The sequence below is a fragment of the Triticum aestivum genome, chromosome 1D, assembly GCF_018294505.1.
Source record: "Triticum aestivum cultivar Chinese Spring chromosome 1D, IWGSC CS RefSeq v2.1, whole genome shotgun sequence".
Lineage (NCBI taxonomy): Eukaryota > Viridiplantae > Streptophyta > Magnoliopsida > Poales > Poaceae > Triticum > Triticum aestivum.
This window is the reverse complement of record NC_057796.1, coordinates 263,438,229-263,462,271: the sequence shown is the minus strand read 5'-3', so window position 1 is coordinate 263,462,271 and position 24,043 is coordinate 263,438,229. Positions and strand designations below refer to the sequence as shown.

The 24,043-nt window shown below is 42.7% G+C and overlaps 1 non-coding gene across 1 annotated transcript; it reads left to right on the top strand.

Moving 5' to 3' along the window:
* Positions 1–19,125: 19,125 nt before the first annotated feature.
* On the top strand, positions 19,126–19,212 carry TRNAS-GCU (transfer RNA serine (anticodon GCU)). Its single transcript has one exon. It is a non-coding gene; the product is annotated as a tRNA-Ser (tRNA).
* The last annotated feature ends 4,831 nt before the right edge of the window (positions 19,213–24,043 follow it).

Genomic DNA, 24,043 nt, shown 5'->3' with positions numbered 1-24,043 from the left:
TTGTTCTTTAAAAAGAATACTGTTATCCAGTGCAAAAATAGTTGTGTAATTCAAAAAATGTATTATATATTTAAAAATGTTCGGGTAGTTTTAAAAAGGTGTCATATCATTCAAAAATGTTTTACGTGTACTTGATAAATATTTCACACATATTAGTAATGTGTTCAAAATATTTATTTGCAAAAATGTTAATCATGTATTTGAATTATTTTTTTAGATGCCAAGTAATTTAGATATATACGAAAAAATTAAAATGTGTGTGAAAATATAGACATAGAAAATTTATTTGAAAAATATTAATCATGTATTTAAAAATGTTAAGCATTAATAAAAAATGTTTCTGCTGTATTTGAATTTTTTTTGCAATATGTATGAGAAAACTAGAAATGTTTTGAAAGAAAGAAATAAAAAGAAACAAAGAAAGAACAATTAAAATCAAAGAAAAATGAAAAGGAAAAGGGAAAAGCTGAAAAAGCGAAGAAAACCAATGCTAAAATTGTTAAAAACATGAACAGAAATAATACTCACACAACTACAATGTTGGGCCGTGTAATACCCCGGATGTAAATTTTCATATTTGTAACTCCAACTCTTGCCATTTTCGGCTATGTGTTATGATATTCCCTCCGTGGTCGGGTTTTTGTTTTTCGTTTTGCATTTTGTTCATGTCATGCATCTCATATCATGTCATCATGTGCATCTCATTTTGCATACGTGTTCGTCTCATGCATCCGAGCATTTTCCCCGTTGTCCGTTTTGCAATCCGGCACTCCCACCTCCTCCGGCGCACCCCTCTTGTTTTCTTTTCATGAGCGGGTGTTGAACGTTCTCGGAATGGACCGAGTCTTGTCAAGTGGACTTAGTATACCACCGGTAGAGCACTTGTCAAGTTTCGTTCCATTTGGAGGTCGTTTGGTACTCCAACGGTTAACCGGGTAACCGCAAAGTCCTTTTGTGTGTTGCAGCAAAACCCCCTTCAAACAGCCCAAAAACCCCTCTAAGTCTCTTCCATGCTCTAGGTCGTTCGATCATGATCGTGTGGGCAAAAACCGTGCTCCATTTGGAGTCTCCTAGCTCCTTCTGCCTATATATAAACCTTCCCCTCCGAAATATTCGCGGTGCAAAACCCTAGTCCCCTTCCCCTCTCCGCGGCCGGACGCGTCTGTCGCCGCCGGACAAAACCCGTCGCCGCGCCCGGCCAATCGAAGCGTGCCACGTCACCCGACCCGTGCCCACTTCGCCGCCGACCGCGCGGGCCCGGGAGGCCCAGATCCGGCCCCCGCCGGCCCGTCTCCCTCCAGCGCCCCGCGCTCGCGTCCCCGCGCGTCGCCGCCGCGTCCTCGCCGCCGTCGCCACCTCGTCACCGGTGCCGCCCGGTGCCGCCGTCCGCCGCCGCCCAGCGGGCACCCGCGCGCCGCCGCGCCTAGGCGCCTCCGGACGGTCCTCCTCGCCGTCCTCCTCTTCTTCCCCGCCGACCGCCGTCCCCTCGCCGTCCTCGTCTCCGGCCAGCAAGACCTCCGGCGAGCTCGGCCGAGCCAGATCCGATCGGGTCAACGCCAGTGGTTGACTCTCTCCCCTCTCTCAAATTCTCTGTCCCGAATGTTTTACAATACATGCTCATGTTCATCGCATCATAACTCTCTGCATATAGCTCCGTTTCGTGCGTATAATATATCGAAATGTTCGTCTCTAGATGCTCTTAGTTTTGTTCCATTGAGCCATGTTCATTTGAGTCCATCTTGATGCCCAAATCTCTGGTGCAAGAGTGCTAGTTGCTGTTATCTGCTGTTACTTATCAGTACTTAGGGTTTTGTTATTTTTGTTGCATTTAATGTGTGCATCTTATGGGCATGAGCTCTACATGTGTTTTGATGTATGCCATGCTATCTTTACAGAGGTGTATGCCGTGTATTTTTGTGATCTCTGTGGTGACTAGCACGAGCATGCAAACTAGGCTTCGTGATGTTTCCAAGTCTGTGACTGCTGTTATTTTGTTGCTATGTATCCATGTGGCTACAGAGAGATCCATGCTCCTTTTGGAGATGTTCAGTAAGGATGTTTTGTAGATATTGTTGTAGTTGATCCATTCATGCCCTTGTTTGAAATTATGGAGTGCCATAGCATGACTCAATCTTGCTCTACTTTTGCTATAAAATATTTCTGGCAGATTGTTAACATGATATTCAATTTTGCCAAGCTTGTTGTAGTTGTTTCATACATGCTATGTACTTTCTCTTGCCATGGATAGCTTCTTAAACATTCCATCTTGCAGTAGGTGTGCTTGTTTTGTCATACATTGCTTTTTGATGAGTGCATCAAGCTCACAAAGATGCCTTCATATTATTGTTTCTGTCATTCTCTGTTTTCTGCCAAGTCTGGAACCTGTTAACGAAACTTGCTATGTTTACATGGTTGTCATCATATCTTCTGGTCCTTTTTGGCCTATGGTCAGTAAGGGACTTTTGTCATATGCATTTAGTAGATTTCGTGCTCTGAACATTGCTACCTGATGCTGTTTCAGCCATGTCCAGTAATTTCGCCAAGTCTGGGAACCTGATATCTTTTGCACTTTTTTCATGCTTGTTTGAGTCTGTTATGTTGTGATCTAGCCGTAGCTCAGTGTTCATCTTTTGTCAAGCATCTCCTGTAGATTACTGCCATATGCTTTGTTGCTATGTTGGAGTGCTGTAGCATTGTTACTTGTTGCATTCTAAGTGCTATCATGCTGTTAATCACAGATTCGTGACATTCTTGTTTTGTTTGCCATTTGCAAACCGTGCATCCGTTTCCGGTGATCTTTATATCGATTTCGACCGAAATCATCTCATCTTTCCAGTGGCATGCTTGGTTTGCCAAGTTACTGCCTTGTTCATCATTTTTCTTCCGGAGCACGCATATGCATCGCATATCATATCTCGCATATCATTCATGTTTTGCATCATGTTGCTTGTGCATTTCCCGTGATTGATTGTGGTTCCGTTGCTTGTGTTCTTGTTTTGGGTAGAGCCGGGAGACGAGTTCGTGAACGAGGAACCTGTTGAGTACGCTTACGAGGATCAAGCTTTCGACAACTCTGAGAACCTTGCAGGCAAGATGACCATACCCTCGAAATCACTTCTATCTTTGCTTTGCTAGTTGTTCGTTCTATTGCCATGCTGCGCTACCTACCACTTGCTATATCATGCCTCCCATATTGACATGTCAAGCCTTTAACCATCCTTTCCTAGCAAACCGTTGTTTGGCTAAGTTACCGCTTTTGCTCAGCCCTTCTTATAGCGTTGCTAGTTGCAGGTGAAGTTGAAGTTGGTTCCATGTTGGAACATGGATATTTTGGATATCACAATATCTCTTATTTAATTAATGCATCTATATATTTGGTAATGGGTGGAAGGCTCGGCCTTATGCCTGGTGTTTTGTTCCACTCTTGCCGCCCTAGTTTCCGTCATACCGGTATTATGTTCCTTGAGTTTGCGTTCCTTACGCGGTTGGGTGATTTATGGGACCCCCTTGACAGTTCGCTTTGAATAAAACTCCTCCAGCAAGGCCCAACCTTGGTTTTACCATTTGCCACCTAAGCCTTTTCCCTTGGGTTTTCGCGAGCCCGAGGGTAATCTTTATTTTAACCCCCCCCCGGGCCAGTGCTCCTTCGAGTGTTGGTCCGAACCGAGCAGCCTGCGGGGCCACCTCGGGGAAACTCGAGGACTGGTTTTACTCGTAGCTTGACTTATCCGGTGTGCCCTGAGAACGAGATATGTGCAGCTCCTATCAGGATTTGTCGGCACATTCGGGCGGCTTTGCTGGTCTTGTTTTACCATTGTCGAAATGTCTTGTAAACCGGGATTCCGAGACTGATCGGGTCTTTCCGGGAGAAGGTTTATCCTTCGTTGACCGTGAGAGCTTATAATGGGCTAAGTTGGGACACCCCTGCAGGGTATTATCTTTCGAAAGCCGTGCCCGCGGTTATGAGGCAGATGGGAATTTGTTAATGTCCGGTTGTAGAGAACTTGTCACTTGACTTAATTAAAATACATCAACCGTGTGTGTAGCCGTGATGGTCTCTTCTCGGCGGAGTCCGGGAAGTGAACACGGTTTGAGTTATGCATGAACGTAAGTAGTTTCAGGATCACTTCTTGATCATTTCTAGCTTCGCGACCGTTGCGTTGCTTCTCTTCTCGCTCTCTTTTGCGTATGTTAGCCACCATATATGCTTAGTGCCTGCTGCAGCTCCACCTCATTACACCATCCTTTCCTATAAGCTTAAATAGTCTTGATCTCGCGGGTGTGAGATTGCTGAGTCCTCGTGACTCACAGATTCTACCAAAACAGTTGCAGGTGCCGACGATGCCAGTGCAGATGACGCAACCGAGCTCAAGTGGGAGTTCGACGAGGAACGTGGTCGTTACTATGTGTCTTTTCCTGATGATCAGTAGTGGAGCCCAGTTGGGACGATCGGGGATCTAGCATTTGGGGTTATCTTATTTTCATTTGGATTTGACCGTAGTCGGTCTATGTGTGGATTTTGGATGATGTATGAATTATATTTATGTATTGTGTGAAGTGGCGATTGTAAGCCAACTCTCGTTATCCCATTCTTGTTCATTACATGGGATTGTGTGAAGATGACCCTTCTTGCGACAAAACCACAATGCGGTTATGCCTCTAAGTCGTGCCTCGACACGTGGGAGATATAGCCGCATCGTGGGCGTTACAAGTTGGTAATCAGAGCCATCCCCGACTTAGGAGCCCCCTGCTTGATCGAATCGCTGGCGTTGTTGAGTCTAGAACAAAAATGTTTTGAGTCTTAGGATTATATATATCGGAGAGTAGGATTCTTTTTACTCCTCAGTCCCTTCGTCGCTCTGGTGAGGCCTCCTGACGTAGAAGTTTTGACTCTTCTCTCCTCAAATTTCACTAAAAAAATTTAGGATCACGCGGGTATCTTAGAATCGTTCCGATGGTTTTGTGACGAGAACATTGTTCTTGGTGCCTCCTGACATTTAGGGGTTGTGGCAGTGTCCCGGGGAGTTGAGCTCCGAGGTGTTGTCGTCACAATTTTATCGTTGCAGTTCTGGAATACCTGAGTTTCGCCGACATCGAAATCTCTTTTATGCAGTTGTTGGTGAGATCACCTCGACGCCACCCAGTACTGGGGCGGGAGTTCGGGAGTATTGCCATAACTCGTATAACGGATGCTTTTCGAAGGTTGAGGTACACGATTTCCGAAGGTTTCTTGGTTATGTGTTGACGGATGGATACAGCTGGATCTAGGGATTGCTAGTTTGGGTGATATATTTTGTGTCCCCTGTATCCCCAACACCAGATTGCATAACCAGAAAGTTTCGGGAGTTTATAAGTGGGAATTCAAGTAGCTCCTAGGATATCTTTCCGACAGACGCATGATATGAGATTGGGGTTCGACGTCTAGTAGTCCGCCTTTCCACGGTTGGTTTTACAGTGGTCTCGTAGTGTCTTACGAGTCCTTGGCTATGCCGACTCGGGGACGCTTCGTATGTCATGTGCACTGCCTTGTACATGATGGTGCTGTACGATCGAGCCCGTGTGGGCCCCACCACGAAAACTTCGGACGAAATCTCTATCATATGTTTGTTCCGGCTTATTCTGCAAGCCAATACTTTGTTTTGTTTTGAATTGTGGTATTCGAGTTGCTTCGAAGTCAAATGTTGATTCCATACCTTTTTCTAAGTGGCTTCTCAACTTAATGGAAGTGTGATGATTTACTATGGAATTCATTCGTTCATCCTCGTTCGAATGTTTATTGTGAAGACTATATGTTGCAATTTCTATCCGTTGATTCAACTTGTCTATTTGTCTATCAAGATGCTAACGGATGTCACCCTCTTCAGGATGGCTCCGCCAACGCGTCAGAATCCGGAACGCAATGAAGGGAGTCAGGCGAACCCTCCGCCACCACCTCCGCCTCCGGAGGCATGGCAAGCTATCATGGCAGCCACCAACGCCAATGCTCAGATGATTCTGCAACTCTTGCAAGAACGCACCCAAGGGCAAGGCAATCAAGGAAATCAAGGCCAAGGCAACAATCAGCCTCACTTCGCTACCCTCAACCAGTTTCTCGCAAATCAGCCCAAGTCTTTCAGCTACTGTGCCGAGGCCACAGATGCCGATGATTGGCTCGTGGACATCAACAAGCATTTTGAATGTAGCAATGTCAGGCCTGAGGACTATGTCAAGTTCGCTTCTTTTCAGCTCAAGGACCAAGCTGCTGATTGGTATCAACAATACAAAGATTCCAGAGGAGGTCGTGTGATCACTTGGACTGACTTCTGTCGGGACTTCAAAGCGCACCACATTCCACAAAGTGTTGTTGAGAGCAAGCGTGAGGAGTTCCGCAATCTCAAGCAAGGCAACATGTCTGTGTATCAATTCAACATCCAGTTTCAGAAACTTGCTCGCTTCGCTAAACAAGACGTTCCTGATGAAAAGAGCATGATCTATCACTTCAGAGGTGGCCTTAGAGAGGATCTGCAGTTAGCTCTCGTTCTTGTTGAGCCTACTCAGTTTGATCAATTCTATAACATGGCACTGAAGCAAGAGGCTGCTCAGCTCAAGTGTGAGGCTTCTAAGAAGAGAGTCAGGGACGCAGTTCAGTCTTCTTCTTCCTCACTAGTGGCTGCTAAGCAACAGAAGTTCTGGTTGCCTCCTCCTCCTCCGTTTCGTCAGCCTTACCAGCAGAAGAACAAAGGTGGCCATGGATCTTCCCACTCTTCCAACCCTGGCTATCAGAACAAGTCTCAGAATCAAGCTCCAAAGTCGAATGCTCCTTATCATCGTCCACTCTCAGAGGTGACTTGCAACAAGTGTCAGCAGAAAGGTCACTATGCTAACAAGTGCTTCAACCAAAGGCGCCTTCCGCCTCCTCCTCCTGTCAGATCTTCCAGCAATGCAGTGGTCAAGCATAATCCCAAGTCTGCAAAGGTGAACATGATGAATGCAGCTCAAGCGGAGGAATCTACTGATGTGATAATGGGTAATCTCTCAGTTAATGATATTCCTGCTAAAGTCTTATTTGATACTGGTGCATCGCTTTGTTTCATGTCAAGACCGTTTTGCCAAGCATGAATTCACTTGTGCACATCTGGGTAAACCCATGGATGTCGTTTCTCCGGGTAAACGTTTGAGTCTAGTTTGGTGGTTCCGGATGTTTCCATCAAGATGGGAAACTATAAATTTCTGTCTTCTCCAATTGTTCTTGGTGACTCGGATATTGATCTTATTCTCGGGATGGACTGGCTTCTAAGCACAAGGCTCAACTTGATTGTGCTGCCAGGGAAATTCAATTGACACACTCTTCTGAGGATGTTATCATTTATGCCGCTCGTGATGAAACCATTCGGTTATTTTCTCTCAATGAGAAGGGCGAATTGAATGCCATCTCTCAAATTCCAGTCGTTTGTGAGTACCAAGATGTCTTTCCAGAAGAGCTTCCGGGTATGCCTCCTCACCGGCCAGTTGAGTTCGTTATCGATCTTGAGCCTGGCACTGAACCCGTTTGCAAGCGTCCATACAAGCTTGGACCCAAGGAGCTGAAGGAATTGAAGAAACAGCTCGATGAACAAGAGCGTCTGGGTTTGATCAGACCGAGTTCATCTCCATGGGGTTGTGGTGTTCTTTTTGTCCAGAAGAAGGATGGCACGGAACGACTTTGTGTCGACTACCGTCCATTGAACAAGAAGACAATCAAGAACAAGTATCCACTTCCCAACATCAATGAGCTATTCGAGCAACTTAAAGGTGCTAAAGTATTCTCCAAGCTTGACCTTCGTATGGGTTATCATCAGATTCGCATTCGTGAAGAAGATATTCCCAAGACAGCATTCAGAACAAGCTTTGGTTCTTATGAATATACTGTCATGTCTTTCGGCCTTGTCAATGCTCCTCCAACATTCTCTCGGATGATGAATTTCATCTTCAACCCCTATACCAATGAATTCGTCCTGGTGTATCTCGATGATATCTTGGTCTTCTCCAAGAATAAGAAGGATCATGCCAAACATTTGCGATTGGTGCTCGACAAGCTCAGAGAGTATCAATTTTATGCGAAGTTTTCCAAATGTGAGTTTTGGCTTGATGAAGTTCTTTACCTTGGTCATATCATCTCTGCCAAGGGCATCGCTGTTAATCCCGAGAAGGTGTCCGCAATTGTGAATTGGGAACCTCCTCAGAATGTCAAGCAGCTCCGCAGTTTTCTTGGTCTTGCAAGCTATTGCCGAAGATTCGTTGAGAATTTCTCTAAGATTGCAAAGCCTCTTTCCAACCTCCTCCAGAAGCATGTGAAGTATGTCTGGTCTCCTGAGTGTGACGTTGCTTTCAACACTCTCAAAGAGAAACTCGTCACAGCTCCTGTCTTAACTCCTCCTGACGAATCCAAGCCATTTGAAGTTTTCTGTGATGCTTCTCTCCAAGGTCTCGGTGCTGTGTTAATGCAAGAGAAGAAAGTTGTGGCCTATACCTCTCGTCAGTTGAAGCCCAACGAAAAGAACTACCCCACTCACGATCTTGAGTTGGCGGCAGTTGTCCATGCATTAATAACATGGAGACATCTCTTGTTGGGAAGACAAGTGGACATATTCACCGATCACAAGAGTCTCAAGTACATCTTCACTCAGCCCAACCTCAACCTCAGGCAAACTCGATGGGTCGAAATGATTCAAGAGTACAATCCGAGTATTGAATATACTCCAGGCAAAGGCCAATGTCATTGCAGATGCTTTGAGCAGGAAGGCTTATTGCAACAGCTTAATCCTCAAGCCATTCCAACCGGATCTTTGTGAAGCTTTCCGCAAGCTGAATCTCCAAGTTGTTCCTCAAGGCTTTCTTGCCAACCTCATAGTCTCTCCTACTTTGGAAGATCAAATTCGTGAGGCACAACTCCTGGATACCATGGTGAAGAAGGTGAAACGTGGTATCGACAAGGGTCTTTCCAAATACAAGTGCTATCGCATTGATGACAGAGACACTTTATTCTTCGAGGACCGGATTGTGGTTCCTAAAGGTGATCTAAGGAAAGTCATTATGAACGAGGCGCACAATTCTCTTCTTTCCATTCATCCTGGAAGTACGAAGATGTACCATGACCTCAAGCAGTCGTATTGGTGGACTCGAATGAAGCGAGAAATCGCTCAATTCGTGAATGAATGTGATGTCTGTCGAAGGGTGAAAGCAGAACACCAACGACCAGCTGGTCTCCTCCAACCTCTTGCTATCCCAGAATGGAAGTTTGATCATATCGAAATGGACTTCGTGACTGGATTTCCCAAGTCCAAGCGTGGAAATGATGCTATCTTCGTTGTCATCGACAAGCTTACTAAAGTGGCTCATTTCCTTCCAATCAAAGAATCCATCACAGCAGCTCAGTTGGCAGAGCTATACACCTCCAGGATTGTCTCCTTGCACGGCATTCCACAATTGATTTCTTCAGATCGTGGAAGCATCTTCACTTCTAAGTTCTGGGACTCCTTCCAGAAGGCCATGGGCACCAACATTCGCTTCAGCACAGCTTTCCATCCTCAAACTAGTGGCCAAGTCGAGCGAGTCAATCAAATTCTTGAAGATATGCTCAGGGCTTGTGTCATTTCCTTTGGCATGAAATGGGAAGATTGTCTTCCATATGCCGAATTCTCCTACAACAACAGCTTCCAAGCGAGTTCGGGCAAGGCCCCATTCGAGATTCTCTATGGCAGAAAGTGCCGTACTCCTCTCAATTGGTCAGAGACTGGTGAACGCCAACTTCTTGGCAATGACTTAATCACAGAGGCTGAAGAAATGTGTAAAGTCATCCGTGAAAATCTCAAAGCCGCGCAATCGCGCCAGAAGAGTTACTATGATAGTAAGCACCGTGATGTGGCTTTCGAGATCGGAGACCATGTCTACCTCCGCGTCTCTCCAATGAAAGGCACTCGTCGCTTCGGTATCAAAGGGAAGCTTGCCCCTAGATACGTGGGTCCTTTCAAGATCATTGGCAAAAGAGGCGACCTCGCCTATCAACTTGAGCTTCCTCCAACTTCGCGAACGTGCACGATGTGTTCCACGTGTCACAGCTCCGCAAGTGCTTCAAGACTCCTGAGCGCACCATCAACTTCGAAGAGATTGACCTCCAAGAAGATCTGTCTTATCATGAGCACCCCGTTGCTATTCTTGAAGAAACTGAGCGCAAGACTCGCAACAAGTCAATCAAATTCCTGAAAGTGAAGTGGTCGCACCATTCCGACCGAGAAGCCACCTGGGAACGCGAGGACCACCTCCGTTCCGAATATCCGGAGTTCTTTCAGTCCTAGATCTCGGGACGAGATCCTCTCGTAGTGGTGGAGTGTTGTAACACCCCGGATGTAACTTTCCGTATTTGTAACTCCAACTCTTGCCATTTTCGGCTATGTGTTATGATATTCCCTTCGTGGTCGGGTTTTGTTTTTCGTTTTGCATTTTGTTCATGTCATGCATATCATATCATGTCATCATGTGCATCTCATTTTGCATACGTGTTCGTCTCATGCATCTGAGCATTTTCCCCGTTGTCCGTTTTGCAATCCGGCACTCCCACCTCCTCCGGCGCACCCCTCTTGTTTTCTTTTCGTGAGCGGGTGTTGAACGTTCTCGGAATGGACCGAGTCTTGTCAAGTGGCCTTGGTATACCACCGGTAGACCACCTGTCAAGTTTCGTTCCATTTGGAGGTCGTTTGGTACTCCAACGGTTAACCGGGTAACCGCAAAGTCCTTTTGTGTGTTGCAGCAAAACCCCCTTCAAACAAGCCAAAACCCCTCTAAGTCTCTTCCATGCTCTAGGTCGTTCGATCACGATCGTGTGGGCGAAAACCGTGCTCCATTTGGAGTCTCCTAGCTCCTTCTGCCTATATATACACCTTCCCCTCCGAAATATTCGCGGTGCAAAATCCTAGTCCCCTTCCCCTCTCCGCGGCCGGACGCGTCCGTAGCCGCCGGACAAAACCCGCCGCCGCGCCCGGCCAATCACAGCGTGCCACGTCACCCGACCCATGCCCACTTCGCCGCCGACCGCGCCGGCCCGGGAGGCCCAGATCCGGCCCCCGCCGGCCCGTCTCCCTCCAGCGCCCCGCGCTCGCGTCCCCGCGCGTCGCCGTCGCCACCTCGTCGCCGGTGCCGCCCGGGGCGGCCGTCCGCCGCCGCCCCGCGGGCACCCGCGCGCCGCCGCGCCTCGGCGCCTCCGGACGGTCCTCCTCTTCTTCCCTGCCGGCAGCCGTCCCCTCCCCGTCCTCGACTCCGGCCAGCAAGACCTCCGGCGAGCTCGGCCGAGCCAGATCCGATCGGGTCAACGCCAGTGGTTGACTCTCTCCCCTCTCAAATTCTCTGTCCCGAATGTTTTACAATACATGCTCATGTTCATCGCATCATAACTCTCTGCATATAGCTCCGTTTCGTGTGTATAATATATCGAAATGTTTGTCTCTCGATGCTCTTCATTTTGTTCCATTGAGCCATGTTCATTTGAGTCCATATTGATGCCCAAATCTCTGGTGCAAGAGTGCTAGTTGCTGTTATCTGCTGTTACTTATCAGTACTTAGGGTTTTGTTATTTTTGTTGCATTTAATGTGTGCATCTTATGGGCATGAGCTCTACATGTGTTTTGATGTATGATATGCCATATTTACACAGGTGTATGCCATATATTTTTGTGATCTCTGTGGTGACTAGCACAAGTATGCAAACTAGGCTTCGTGATGTTTCTGATTTCAGAGACTTCGTAATTTTACCAGTCTGTGACTGCTGTTATTTTGTTGCTATGTATCCATGTGGCTACAGAGAGATCCATGCTCCTTTTGGAGATGTTTAGTAAGGATGTTTTGTAGATATTGTTGTAGTTGATCCATTCATGCCCTTGTTTGAAATTATGGAGTGTCATAGCATGACTCAATCTTACTCTACTTTTGCTATAAAATATTTCTGGCAGATTGTTAACATGATATTCAATTTTGCCAAGCTTGTTGTAGTTGTTTCATACATGCTATGTATTTGCTTTTGCCATGGATAGCTTCTTAAACATGCTATATTACTGTAGGTGTACTTGTTTTGTCATACATTGCTTTGTGATGAGTGCATCAAGCTCACAAAGATGCCTTCATATTATTGTTTCTGTCATTCTCTGTTTTCTGCCAAGTCTGAAACCTGTTAACGAAACTTGCTATGTTTACATGGTTGTCATCATATCTTCTGGTCCTTTTTGGCCTATGGTCAGTAAGGGACTTTTGTCATATGTATTTGGTAGATTACTGCCATTCCTTGCTTTACTATGTTAAGTTCCTGTAGCATGTTGATTTCGTGCTCTGAACATTGCTACCTGATGCTATTTCAGCCATGTCCAGTAATTTCACCAAGTCTGGGAACCTAATATCTTTTGCACTTTTTCCATGCTTGTTTGAGTTTGTTGTGTTGTGATCTAGCCGTAGCTCAGTGTTCATCTTTTGTCAAGCATCACCTGCAGATTACTGCCATATGCTTTGTTGCTATGTTGGAGTGCTGTAGCATTGTTACATGTTGCATTCTAAGTGCTATCATGCTGTTAATCACAGATTCATGACATTCTTGTTTTGCTTGCCATTTGCAAACCGTGCATCCGTTTCCGGTGATCTTTATATCGATTTCGACCGAAATCATCTCATCTTTCCAGTGGCATGCTTGGTTTGTCAAGTTACTGCCTTGTTCATCATTTTTCTTCCGGAGCACGCATATGCATCACATATCATATCTTGCATATCATTCATGTTTTGCATCATGTTGCTTGTGCATTTTCCGTGATTGATTGCGGTTCCGTTGCTTGTGTTCTTGTTTTGGGTAGAGCCGGGAGAAGAGTTCGTGAACGAGGAACCTGTTGAGTACGCTTACGAGGATCAAGCTTTCGACAACTCTGAGAACCTTGCAGGCAAGATGACCATACCCTCGAAATCACTTCTATCTTTGCTTTGCTAGTTGTTCGTTCTATTGCCATGCTGCGCTACCTACCACTTGCTATATCATGCCTCCCATATTGCCATGTCAAGCCTCTAACCATCCTTTCCTAGCAAACCGTTGTTTGGCTAAGTTACCGCTTTTTGCTCAGCCCTTCTTATAGCATTGCTAGTTGTAGGTGAAGTTGAAGTTGGTTCCATGTTGGAACATGGATATTTTGGATATCACAATATCTCTTATTTAATTAATGCATCTATATATTTGGTAAAGGGTGGAAGGCTCGGCCTTATGCCTGGTGTTTTGTTCCACTCTTGCCGCCCTAGTTTTCCATCATACCGGTATTATGTTCCTTGAGTTTGCGTTCCTTACGCGGTTGGGTGATTTATGGGACCCCCTTGACAGTTCGCCTTGAATAAAACTCCTCCAGCAAGGCCCAACCCTGGTTTTACTATTTTCCACCTAAGCCTTTTCCCTTGGGTTTTCGCGAGCCCGAGGGTCATCTTTATTTTAACCCCCCGGGCCAGTGCTCCTTCGAGTGTTGGTCCGAACCGAGCAGCCTGCGGGGCCACCACGGGGAAACTCGAGGACTGGTTTTACTCGTAGCTTGACTTATCCGATGTGCCCTGAGAACGAGATATGTGCAGCTCCTATCGGGATTTGTCGGCACATTCGGGCGGCTTATCCTTCGTTGACCGTGATAGCTTATAATGGGCTAAGTTGGGACACCCCTGTAGGGTATTATCTTTCGAAAGTCGTGCCCGCGGTTATGAGGCAGATGGGAATTTGTTAATGTCCAGTTGTAGAGTACTTGTCACTTGACTTAATTAAAATACATCAACCGCGTGTGTAGCCGTGATGGTCTCTTCTTGGCGGAGTCCGGGAAGTGAACACGGTTTGTGTTATGCATGAACGTAAGTAGTTTCAGGATCACTTCTTGATCATTTCTAGCTTCACGACCGTTGCGTTGCTTCTATTCTCGCTCTCTTTTGCGTATGTTAGCCACCATATATGCTTAGTGCCTGCTGCAGCTCCACCTCATTACACCATCCTTTCCTATAAGCTTAAATATTCTTGATCTCGCGGGTGTGAGATTGCTGAGTCCTCGTGACTCACAGATTCTACCAAAACCAGTTGCAGGCGCCGACGATGCCAGTGCAGATGACGTAACCGAGCTCAAGTGGGAGTTCGACGAGGAACATGGTCGTTGTTGGAAATATGCCCTAGAGGCAATAATAAATTGGTTATTATTATATTTCCTTGTTCATGATAATCGTTTATTATCCATGCTAGAATTGTATTGATAGGAAACTCAGATACATGTGTGGATACATAGACAACACCATGTCCCTAGTAAGCCTCTAGTTGACTAGCTCGTTGATCAATAGATGGTTACGGTTTCCTGACCATGGACATTGGATGTCGTTGATAACGGGATCACATCATTAGGAGAATGATGTGATGGACGAGACCCAATCCTAAGCCTGACACAAGATCGTGTAGTTCGTTTGCTCAGAGCTTTTTCTAATGTCAAGTATCATTTCCTTAGACCATGGGATTGTGCAACTCCCGAATACCGTACGAATGCTTTGGGTGTACCAAACGTCACAACGTAACTGGGTGGCTATAAAGGTGCACTACAGGTATCTCCGAAAGTGTCTGTTGGGTTGGCACGAATCGAGACTGGGATTTGTCACTCCGTGTAAACGGAGAGGTATCTCTGGGCCCACTCGGTAGGACATCATCATAATGTGCACAATGTGACCAAGGAGTTGATCACGGGATGATGTGAGTTACGGAACGAGTAAAGAGACTTGCCGGTAACGAGATTGAACAAGGTATAGGATACCGACGATCGAATCTCGGGCAAGTAACATACCGATAGACAAAGGGAATTGCATACGGGATTGATTGAATCCACGACATCGTGGTTCATCCGATGAGATCATCGTGGAACATGTGGGAGCCAACATGGGTATCCAGATCCCGCTGTTGGTTATTGACCGGAGAACGTCTCGGTCATGTCTGCATGGTTCCCGAACCCGTAGAGTCTACACACGTAAGGTTCGATGACGCTAGGGTTATAGGGAAAGTATGTACGTGGTTACCGAATGTTTTTAGGAGTCCCGGATGAGATCCCGGACGTCACGAGGAGTTCCGGAATGGTCCGGAGGTAAAGATTTATATATGGGAAGTCCTGTTTTGGTCACCGGAAAAGTTTCGGGTGTTATCGGTAATGTACCGGGACCACCGGGAGGGTCCCGAGGGTCCACCAAGTGGGGCCACCAGCCCCAGAAGGCTGCGTGGGCCAAGTGTGGGAGGGGACCAGCCCCAGGTGGGCTGGTGTGCCCCCCCACCAAGGCCCAAGGCGCATGGGAGAGTGGGAGGGGGCAAACCCTAGGTCCAGATGGGCCTTAGGGCCCATCTAGTGGGGCGCCCCCCTCTCCTCCCCTTTGCCGCCCCCCCTTGATGGGATCTAGGGCTGGCCGCCAGCCCTTGGGGTGGAAACCCTAGAGGGGGGCGCAGCCCCCTCCCCCCCATATATAGTTGAGGTTTGGGCTGCCCAAGACACATGAGAACGTCTCTCTTTCGGCGCAGCCCTACCCCTCTCCCTCCTCCTCCTCTCCCGCGGTGCTTGGCGAAGCCCTGCGGGATTGCCACGCTCCTCCATCACCACCACGCCGTCGTGCTGCTGCTGGATGGAGTCTTCCCCAACCTCTCCCTCTCACCTTGCTGGATCAAGGCGTGGGAGACGTCACCGGGCTGCACGTGTGTTGAACGCGGAGGCGCCGTGGTTCGGCGCTTAGATCGGAATCAACCGCGATCTGAATCGCTACGAGTACGACTCCCTCATCCGCGTTCTTGCAACGCTTCCGCATCGCGATCTACAATGGTATGTAGATGCACTCCCCTTCCCCTCGTTGCTAGATTACTCCATAGATTGATCTTGGTGATGCGTAGAAAATTTTGAATTTCTGCTACGTTCCCCAACAGTCGTTACTATGTGTCTTTTCCTGATGATCAGTAGTGGAGCCCAGTTGGGACCATCGGGGATCTAGCATTTGGGGTTATCTTATTTTCATTTGGGATTTGACCGTAGTCGGTCTATGTGTGTATTTTGGATGATGTATGAATTATATTTATGTATTGTGTGAAGTGGCGATTGTAAGCCAACTCTCGTTATCCCATTCTTGTTCATTACATGGGATTGTGTGAAGATGACCATTCTTGCGACAAAACCACAATGCGGTTATGCCTCTAAGTCGTGCCTCGACACGTGGGAGATATAGCCGCCTCGTGGGCGTTACAGGCCGGTCCATTTGGAGGCGCATCGTAGGCGATAATTAGTACAAGCCGAAATATGTTTTTCTTAAACAAAAGAACCAAAATATGCTTTCGCGGCAGTCAAAGCCTATTATGCGCCTTAAGCGCCCGTTTTAGGCGTTCCCCAAACGGGCGCACACGCCCTTCCTATTTCGAACTGCAAAAAACATGAACAGAAATAATACTCACACAACTAGAATGTTGGGCCGGTCCATTTGGAGCCGCTTCGTAGGCGATAATCAGTACGAGCCGAAATATGTTTTTCTTAAACAAAAGAACCAAAATATGCTTTCGCGGCAGTCAAAGCCTATTCGGCGCCTTAAGCGCCCGTTTTAGGCGTTTCCGCAAACGGGCGCACACCCCCTCCGTGTGCGATGGGCTGGCCCATTAGTCCCTTTTTTCTGTTTCGAACTGCAAAAAATTGCGCACGGGTGAGGTGAGACTCCGGGAACACCTATTTGACGCATTCTGCGTAAAAAAGACATCCGTTCGCAAAGGAATCGCGCGACTGGGCAGGGCCATTTGGATTGACCTGGCGCGAGAGGTCGGGCGACAAATGTGTAAAAAGAAAAAAAATACAAATGCGTAAAAGAAAAAAGCGAGCCACTGGAATTCGAACTGCAGACCTCCAATTTGTGCACCCGACAAGCTAGCCACAACACCTACTAAAGCTTTCAAGACATATGTGTGGCGCGAATACAAATGAACTAAAACCGCGGCTTAACTTGGGCATTACTTTAAAACTGTTAACACTTTTCGGAAATTACGAATACATTTTGACAAACGTGACCCAATTTTAAATTATGGAACATCTTTTGAAACTGCGAATAAAATTTAAATTCTCGAATATTTTTTGAATTTGGAAAAAACGTGAAAAATTGTACATCTTTTGAAAATCCAAACAAATTTCTACAATGCAAATATTTCTGAAATGTTCCAATTTTTTTTTGTAAAACGTGAATAATTTTCCAAACTCTAGAACATATTTTGAAAATGCAATTTTTTTAAATGGTGAACAAAATTTGAAAACCGGTACAACTTTTGAAATGCAGACCAAAAATTTGAATCTGAGAACTTGAAAATCCTTAAGATTATTTGTACACGTGGAGAAAAATAAAAAAAGGAAACAATTTCTGTAAACACGAACAAATTTTCAAATTCCAGAACATTTTTGGAAAACGCAAACATTTTTTTAATTGGTGAACAAATTTTGAAAAAAGTTACAACTTTTGAAACGGAGAACAAAATTTTGAACCTGAGAACAATTTGAAAATCCGGAAGACTTTTTGTATATGTGAACCAAAACTTGAAAATGGAAACATTTTTTGAACTTTTGAACAAAATTTGAAAACGTGATTGTTTTTTAACCTATGAACCTGTTTTGAAAGGAAAACATTTTTAAATATCATGAATATTTTTTGAATTGTGGCAAAAAGTTAGAAAAAAAGAAACATTTTTTGAATTTCTAAACAAATTTCAGAACAAGAACATTTTCTGAAATTCCCAAACATATCTTAATTTGTGAACAAATTTGGAAAAATGAACATTTATTGAATTTCTAAACAATTTTTTGAAAAAGGAACATTTTCTAAAATTACCATATTTTCTAAAATATGTGAACAGAAATGAAAAACGTGAAAGTTTTCTGAATTTGTGAAGAATTTTGAAAATAGGAACATTTTTTAAAACTTTCGACACTTTTTTGAAAAGGGCAACATTTTTTGAAAATCCTGAGATTTTTCTAATTAATGAAAAGAATTTAAAAACGTGAACACTTTTTGAATTTGTGAACAAATTTTGAAACATGGACATGTTTTGGAATTTTCAACAAATTTGAAAACAGGAGCTTATTTTTTAATCCAAACATTTTTTATTTTCTAAAAAAACTAAAAAAGACAAACACGTTTTGAAAATTTGAACATTTTTTGAAAATAAGAGAACAATTTTCGAATTTCTAAACTTCTAGGAAATTTCTCTAAAAAATTCGAAAACAGGAACATTTTCTGAAAAACAAAAAAATCTGAAAAATACAATTTTTAATAAATTTCTGAAAAATTCGTTGAAAATAGAAAAGAAGAGATAAAAGAGCAAGAAGATAGAAAAAAGACAGAAAAAAGAACGAGAAAAAAAAATAAAGGAAAGAAAAATAAAAAATAAAAACGAAAAAGAAATATAAAAAAGGATTAGGAACGTTCTAGAAGGTTCCCACAACCCGAAAAAAAGGCCGGCTATGACGTCCATAGAAGGTTCCCAAAACCGGTATTGTTGGAACGCTTAACATGCCGGCCCAACCGGCCCACCCGCGAGAGCTTGCTCGATAGCCCTGTGCGGTACCCCAACTGCTTGCCGCAGAGAGCGGCAAATAGAGTTTTCCTGAGACTCGAACTCGCGACCTTGCCCCCTCCCCGTTTCATGTTAGCGATGGTAGTCAACTACGACAACTATCTGGTGTGATTCGCGAGATCCTTTTTATTATTTTATTGCACATTCTTTTCATTTTTCTTATTTCTTGTTCCTTATTCCTTTCTTTTTCTTAAATGCATGATTTTTTGAAAAACAAATCCAGTCAACTTTTTCCCAATTGGTGAACTATTTATTCAAGTCCTATATAGAAATGCCCGCTAAAGAGAAAATCTATTTGATTGTCTCTTGGCCAATATCGATTTTTAGAAAGAAAAAACAAGAATTTTCTTCTTTTTTTATTAACATTAAGAAAAAAGAATATAACTAAAATGGAATTGGCAATATAATTTTTATAGACTTTTGAAAGAAAAAAGGGATTTTTTTGCAACCGTTATTTCTTATTTCTTGCCTATATCATATCACGGAAACCTTTCGCTTTGAAACGTGGAGAGATGGCTGAGTGGACTAAGCGGTGGATTGCTAATCCGTTGTACAATTTTTTTGTACCGAGGGTTCGAATCCCTCTCTTTCCGCTTCCTTGGATCATTTGGGACTTTCGAATTGGAAAGAATTTTGACCCCGGATTTTCTCATAGATAAATGTACGAAACAAATCCAATAAGAAAAAAAATTGAATTTTTACTCCTCGCGTCCAGGATTCCATCCTGGGTCATTAGATAAGAATCCTAAGATAAAGAGTGAAACAAAGAATATCGCTACTGTATAAACAAAAAGTTTGAGAGTAAGCATTACATAATCTCCAAGTTTTTTTTAAGGAATAGATTGCCAGTTTTTCCTTACCACACGGATCCACTAGGATGGTTTTTTTATACCTAAAAATGCAAAAAAGAATTCTGGATTTTTTTTGCAAGAATTAATTTATAATAAGCACTCTTATCAATAGCAAATATAGGGTTAGGTGGTTAGGTATTGTGTAGGTACCTTTAGGTACCTGCTCAACCTAGGTGCATGGGAGTAGAAAGGCTGATCCAAATTTATTGCTTTAGCTACCCATTCAATGTAGAAGAATTTAAATTTTAGAATCGAAGGTTCATAATATAAAAATATAAAACTTCTCGGCTTTTACAAATTTTTAATTTTTTTGGAATGAACACATCATTCAATTTGGCATATAGAGTACTAAAGATTTCATCGAAAACTTACAACAGCTTGCCAAACAAAGGCTAATAGAAAAAATAATAGAGGTACAACAGGCATAATATCCATGATTGGATTGAAAATAACATAAGCTTCGGGTAATTTGGCAAAGAAAAAACTAGTAGGATAAAGAACAAAATTAAAACAGATACAGGTTAAACTAAGTATATTAGGCATAACAAGCATTTCATTCTTGTAGAGTAAATAATTGGGCTTTTCTTGAGTTATTTTTTTAAGGGAAAGAAGGAAAAGACATATTCGAAATCCTTTTTCTTCGGACTTTCCCAAACACAAAACACCTCCTTGTATTCGCACTCTCAAATGAGAGTGGAATAAATTCGACTTTCATATAATATCTTAATAGAATTACATGTAATGATCAATGCATTTTTTTGATTCTATATTATCCGCATGTGTAGAATACTAGCAAGAGAACATCCCTCCTTTTTTATGTAATTGAAATGGTATTGACGAAAAACAAATAAACATACTGGTGTTTATTAGTGTCGCATAAAACCCAAAATGGGGCGTGGCCAAGTGGTAAGGCAGCGGGTTTTGGTACCGTTACTCGGAGGTTCGAATCCTTCCGTCCCAGATTGTTTCTGATGAAACAAACGGTGAAATCATATAGTATTCCGTACGAGATAAAAGTTTATTAAAGAGAATAATGATATCTTATTCTTTCTAAGAAAACATAATAAAGTCTTAAGTCCAGTCAAATTGACAATATTTATTTTCATGAAAAAATGGGATCTATCAAGCACATTCAGGATATGCCTCTACTATAAAATCGCTTAGTCATATTTTTTCTTCCTTTTGGTATTCGAGTTGAAGAAGTATGAGAACTCTATAACTACCAAAAACTTTCAATCTTTTCATTGGAATAGTTTATTTAGTTATTATAGTTAACTGTTTTTGGTACTGAAAAAATATATTACTACTAGAATTCTAATTCTAGTAATTAAATTAATTAAACTTTTGTGGAGGTTGATAGTTTATTTATTGAGGAAGAGTCAATCCTTCTCTTCCCACTTCAAGATTGATCATCTCAAGCCATCCGTTGCGTGTGAAAATTTAAGAATAATTAAGTTTTAAGCAAACTTGTTTAGTTATCTTTTTCAAACTATGTTTCATTCATATGATAGAATTTTAATATGGGTTTAAATAAATTGGATCTTGGCGGAGGCTTCCCGGATAAATATTTACTTTCTTTTATCCATATTGCTCCATAGATAGCAAGTTTTAATTAGTATAAAAGACTAAACCAATGACTATTCATGATTCCATCATTATTGGATCAATTCTCTATACCACTTTGCAATGAAAAGAGGAATGTTTGTTATGGTAAAACTTCGTTTAAAACGATGTGGTAGAAAGCAATGTGCGACTTGAAAGACATGACAGATTGTGGATTTTGCTATCCATCATTTTCCATAGTAATGAAAATGCTCTTGGCTCGACATAGCCTGTTCTATTCGTTCTGAACCAAATTTGTGTTGGGTTTAAGTAACATAGTACACGATGGAGCTCAAGAGGACATAATTTTTTTATCAAGGGAAAGAATCTAGGGTTAGTGAAAACTAATAAATTAGGCCAACTCTGTCAGTCTATCCTTTATATAGAATTAAATCAAAAGGTTAAAATAAGAAGAAAGTCCAATAAAAGTACATCAGAATCAATCCCTCTTATTAGATTTCTATAGAAGAGATAAATGCTTTATCGAAGGAAATAAGAAAAAGGGGTATGTTGCTACTGTTTTGAAACAAATAAATAGGAATTCTCGAAGTAATGTCTAAACCCAAGGATTTCACAAATCAAAGATAAAGGATTCCAGAACAAGGAAACACAATTTTCAATTGTCTCAACAACATACTTGGATCAGAATAAGGATAAAAGTCAATTCGTTCGAAATGAGACAAAGAAAAGAGTTTAAAGTCGACTCAAAATTTGTGGAAGGATTTTGCCTTCGAAGTTTGTCAAGCAAAATTAGCCCACTTGAGTCATGAGTATAAATGAATTTTTTTCTATAAGGAAATTAATGCGCGTCATAGTCTAATTTCTATTATTATCGACAGAAATTCGAATCATTTTCTCAAGCCGTAATTGATGAAGTTTTCGAATTCCTGAACTTTTTTTGAAAATCTGTGAACCTTTTTGCAAATTAGTGAATTTTTTATCGAAATTGTTAAACTTTTTTCAAACCCGTCACATTTTTTCAAAAGTCGGTGAACTATTTTCAAATTTGTGAATTTTTTTCATCAAAATCGATGAACTATTTCCAAACCTGTGAAATTTTTTATTGAAATTGATGAACTTTTTTTAAATTGGTGAACTCTTTTCAAATTTGTGAACTTTTTTCATCAAAATCGATGAACTAGTTTTAAATCCGTGAACTTTTTGGTCGAAATTGATGAACCTTTTTAAATTCGGTGAACTCTTTTGAAATTTGTGAACTGTTTTTAATCAAAATCGATGAACAGTTTTTAAATCCGTGAACTTCTTTTCAAAAGTGATGAATTTTTATTCAAATTCATGAAATATTTTTCATATTTTTTATTTTTATAAAAATTATACTAGGACCGAGACAAGGGTCAAATAGCTTGCTTTTACTTATTTATAACATCAAAGCCATTGAGTCGCAGTGATTATTGCGTCAACTGCTTCAGCGGTGGTATGCTGGTTCGATTCCTACAACTTGCAATATTCTAGCGCTTTGTTCCCAATTTTTTTAGTGAGCGATGCTGGGCCGACCCATTCCCGCTTGCCTAAGCGGCGCTGAGGGCACCGAAGAGGAGCACTCTTCGCAACATATCACTACCCTTTCCGCTGCGGTTGCACTATCAGGTTGGGACTTCATGAGGCAGTGTCAAAAGACCAATGGATTCCATGGTTTTGTCACGACCCGGCACAAACGGGCGCATATCCCTCTCTCCGCTGGGCCGGCTCATCTTGCTTTTTTTCTTTGGGTTTTCGGGACGCAAAAAACATCTGCTATGGCTATGAGTCGAACCGGAGACGTCCTGCTATACTGCAAGCTGCGTTAACCACCCCGACATCCCCAATTGAACGTCCTAGTTTCATCTCTTCAGGTCTTTACTTCCTTCCCTTTTTTTCCTGTTTTTTTCCTGTTTTTTCCTGTTTTTTACTTTTCGTTTTTCTTTCTCTTTTTCTTTTTCTTCTTCCAGGGTTCGATGAAGCTTTTCAAATTCGTAAACTTTATCTTCGAATTCGATGAACTTTTTTTCAAATTTGATAAACTTTTTTTCGAATTTGATGAACTTTTTTTAAATTCAATGAACTTTTTTTAAATTTGATGAACTATTTTCAAATTTGGCGAACTTTTTTTTCAAATTCAATGAACTTTTTTCAAATTTGATGAACTTTTTTGAAATTTGATGAGTTATTTTCAAATTCAATGAATTTTTCCCTAATTCGATGAACTTTTTGTAAAATTTGATGAACTTTTTCCAAAGAATAAGAAATATGTACTGTAGCCAGCTGGTTGTTTTTTGCCTAAGAAAATGTGTACATGCCGTAGCAATTTAGCGATAGAAAAAAAAGCAATCAAGTGGGAGCCAACGATCGAGCGAGCAGTAGGGGCCAGCAAGCGGATGAGTGGAGGAGCCAGCTATCGAGCGTTGCTGGGCCAGGCCCAGTCAAGCCACGCAGCGGGCGCTGCGTTCGCCAACTGGCGCCAAGGAGGAGGTCTCGCGCCTTAAGCGCCCATTTCTTCAATCTCGGCAAACCGGCGCACACCCTGCTCCGCATGGGCTTAGCCCATTTTTCAAAAAACGTGCGTACATGGGATTCGAAGGCCGCATCTCACGTTCCACTCCTAAACACGATAACCACCTAGTTCACCTCATAACTCGTGGCTAGCTTCTCTTTTTTTACCTATGTTTGTTTGTGCATCAACTTGCAACCTTGAAAAGATTGCTAGTTTTTCTTTATCTTTCAGTTTCCTTTGGCCGGTTTTTACTCATTTTTTCCATTTAGTCTTTTGGCTGGTTTTTATTCCTGAACTTTTTCTAGGAAATCCGTGAACTTTTTACAAATTCGTGAACTTTTTTTGAAATTGATCTTTTTTCAATATCCACGAACTTCCGATGCATTTTTTAGAAAACCCATGAACTTTTTAAAATTCGTGAACCTTTTTCGTAATTGATGAACTTTTTTCCCAAATCGCTGAACTTTGTTTTCAAAATTG